This window comes from Oncorhynchus kisutch, unplaced genomic scaffold (assembly GCF_002021735.2).
Source record: "Oncorhynchus kisutch isolate 150728-3 unplaced genomic scaffold, Okis_V2 scaffold1118, whole genome shotgun sequence".
Taxonomy (NCBI): domain Eukaryota; kingdom Metazoa; phylum Chordata; class Actinopteri; order Salmoniformes; family Salmonidae; genus Oncorhynchus; species Oncorhynchus kisutch.
Genome location: NW_022263063.1, coordinates 19,185 through 23,386, shown reverse-complemented (window position 1 = coordinate 23,386; position 4,202 = coordinate 19,185).

Genomic DNA, 4,202 nt, shown 5'->3' with positions numbered 1-4,202 from the left:
AAAGAGCAAACTAGAATTTAGCCCTAAACAGAGAGAACACAGTGGCAGAATACCTGACCACTATGACTGACCCTAAACAGAGAGAACACAGTGGCAGAATACCTGACCACTGTGACTGACCCTAAACAGAGAGAACACAGTGGCAGAATACCTGACCACTATGACTGACCCTAAACAGAGAGTACACAGTGGCAGAATACCTGACCACTATGACTGACCCTAAACAGAGAGTACACAGTGGCAGAATACCTGACCACTATGACTGACCCTAAACAGAGAGAACACAGTGGCAGAATACCTGACCACTGTGACTGACCCTAAACAGAGAGAACACAGTGGCAGAATACCTGACCACTATGACTGACCCTAAACAGAGAGAACACAGTGGCAGAATACCTGACCACTATGACTGACCCTAAACAGAGAGAACACAGTGGCAGAATACCTGACCACTATGACTGACCCTAAACAGAGAGTACACAGTGGCAGAATACCTGACCACTGTGACTGACCCTAAACAGAGAGAACACAGTGGCAGAATACCTGACCACTGTGACTGACCCTAAACAGAGAGAACACAGTGGCAGAATACCTGACCACTGTGACTGACCCTAAACAGAGAGAACACAGTGGCAGAATACCTGACCACTGTGACTGACCCTATAAACAGAGAGTACACAGTGGCAGAATACCTGACCACTATGACTGACCCTAAACAGAGAGTACACAGTGGCAGAATACCTGACCACTATGACTGACCCTAAACAGAGAGAACACAGTGGCAGAATACCTGACCACTGTGACTGACCCTAAACAGAGAGTACACAGTGGCAGAATACCTGACCACTATGACTGACCCTAAACAGAGAGTACACAGTGGCAGAATACCTGACCACTATGACTGACCCTAAACAGAGAGAACACAGTGGCAGAATACCTGACCACTATGACTGACCCTAAACAGAGAGTACACAGTGGCAGAATACCTGACCACTATGACTGACCCTAAACAGAGAGTACACAGTGGCAGAATACCTGACCACTATGACTGACCCTAAACAGAGAGTACACAGTGGCAGAATACCTGACCACTATGACTGACCCACACTATGGAAAGCTTTGACTATGAACAGACTCAGTGAGCATAGCCTTGCTATTGAGAAAGGCCACCGTAGGCAGACCTCAAATCAAAATTGTATTAGTTACGAGCCCCTAACCAACAAACTGTTAAAATAATATGGATAAGAATAAGAAATGAAAGTAACAAGTAATTAAAGAGTAAAACGTAATTAAAGAGCAACAGTAATATAACAATAGCAGGACTATATTCAGGTCAGTACCTGGCTCTCCAGAGAAGACAGGCTATGTGCACACAGCCCACAAAATGAGGTGGAAACTGAGATGCACTTCCTAACCTCCTGCCAAATGTATGACCAGTTAATTCACACTGTATGTTGTAGTCTGTCCAAGAGGGGAATCACACAGACTGATCGCAGTTAATTCATACTGTATGTTGTAGTCTGTCCAAGAGGGGAATCACACAGACTGATCTCAGTTAATTCATACTGAATGTTGTAGTCTGTCCAAGAGGGGAATCACACAGACTGATCTCAGTTAATTCATACTGTATGTTGTAGTCTGTCCAAGAGGGGAATCACACAGACTGATCTCAGTTAATTCATACTGTATGTTGTAGTCTGTCCAAGAGGGGAATCACACAGGCTGATCTCAGTTAATTCATACTGTATGTTGTAGTCTGTCTAATAATTAAATCACACAGACTGATCTCAGTTAATTCATACTGTATGTTGTAGTCTGTCCAAGAGGGGAATCACACAGACTGATCTCAGTTAATTCATACTGTATGTTGTAGTCTGTCTAATAATTAAATCACACCAGACTGACAGCCTGTAATTTTATTAAAAACATCCAGTTGATTACATGGCAGTTTAGAGAGCAACATCACAACAATAATCTACTTCATAATCAATATCATAACATTTATAATCAATAACATCATGAGGTAAACAACAACAAACCCCTTTATTAAAAAATGTTTCAACATACAAAGAATGAACAGATGATTATAATAATACCTGGACTAATAATGGAAACACTTCAAGATAAAGAATCTAAGAGACACTAAATAAGATAAAGAATCTAAGACACTAAATAAGATAAAGAATCTAAGAGACACTAAATAAGATAAAGAATCTAAGAGACACTAAATAAGATAAAGAATCTAAGAGACTAAATAAGATAAAGAATCTAAGAGACACTAAATAAGATAAAGAATCTAAGAGACACTAAATAAGATAAAGAATCTAAGAGACTAAATAAGATAAAGAATCTAAGAGACACTAAATAAGATAAAGAATCTAAGAGACTAAATAAGATAAAGAATCTAAGAGACACTAAATAAGATAAAGAATCTAAGAGACACTAAATAAGATAAAGAATCTAAGAGACACTAAATAAGATAAAGAATCTAAGAGACACTAAATAAGATAAAGAATCTAAGAGACACTAAATAAGATAAAGAATCTAAGAGACACTAAATAAGATAAAGAATCTAAGAGACACTAAATAAGATAAAGAATCTAAGAGACACTAAATAAGAAAACAGACGTAATTGAGCTACTCTCTTAAAATAATTAAAAAACGATTGTTACCATAATCACATGTTACCGAATTCCCATGTTAACAAAACAACATTTTCCCCCAAACCCCATGTTCCCCAAAACCCCATGTTCCCCAAAACCCCATGTTACCCAAAATCCAATTTTCCCAAAACCACATGTTACCCCAAACCCCATGTTACCGAAACCCCATGATACCCCAAACTCCATATTAACAAAACCCCATGTTACCCCAAACCCCATGTTGCCCATAACCCCCATGTTACCCCAAACCCCATGTTACCCAAAACCCATGTTACCCAAAACCCCATGTTACCCAAACCTCATGTTACCCAAAGTTACCCACTGTCACATGTCATGTCATGTTATTGACATGTTATTGTTATGCCATGTTACCCAAACCCCATGTTACCCAAACCCCATGTTACCCAAAAACCATGTTACCCAAACCCCATGTTACCCAAAAACCCCATGTTACCCAAAAACCCCATGTTACCAAAACCCCATGTTACCAAACCCCATGTTACCCAGAACCCCATGTTACCCAAACCCCCATGTTATCCAAAACCCCATGTTACCCAAAACCCCATGTTACCCAAACCCCATGTTACCCCAAACCCCATGTTACCCCAAACCCCATGTTACCCCAAACTCCATATTAACAAAACCCCATGTTACCCAAAACCCCATGTTACCCAAACCCCATGTTACCCCAAACCCCATATTAACAAAACACCATGTTACCCAAAACCCCATGTTACCCAAACCCCATGTTACCAAAACCCCATGTTACCCAAAACCCCATGTTACCCAAAACCCCATGTTACCAAAACCCCATGTTACCCAAAACCCCATGTTACCCAAAACCCCATGTTACCAAAACCCCATGTTACCCAGAACCCCATGTTACCCATGGTGGTAAAAACCAAACTAAATGAATAATGGTGGTTGCAATCACTCCTTTTAGATTTATTCCAAGGTTCTAGAAAGTTAAACTAATTCTGAACTTGTTATTAAAATTCAGCTTCATTCTCCTCCTACTCCGTCCCCTGGGCTGCTCTCTCCTCTCCCGGCCCAGCTTCAGCTCTGGAGCTCAGAGAGACCATCTCCATGGCATTGACATAAAGATCCATGCTGCTCACCCTGTTCACTCTCTTCTGCCTCCTGGTGGGCTAGGGAGACACAGCACCAACAGTCAGACATTTACTCTCTGGTATCTCCATTCTCTCCTTCCCCCTCACCCTCTCCCTCTAGTTTAAATGACTTGTAAGGTCTGAGTAAATGTCTTTACCTTGTAGTACAGGTAGGAGGTGGTGATTGTTGTCAGTAGGATCAGCAGCACTACAACGTGTCTGATGATGAAGGCTGGCAGAGGAGAGGCTGCAAACAGAAACACCTTTGATGAGGGGACTGATCATCATCACATAGATCTGTGGGAAATCTGTCAATGACAAAGTTATAAGTCTGGTTCATGTTCAGTTACCTGTGATGGTGAGGGAGAGGAGCTCACTCTCAGAGGAGAAGTTATGAGAGAAAACATAATTGTCATAAACACATCTGTAG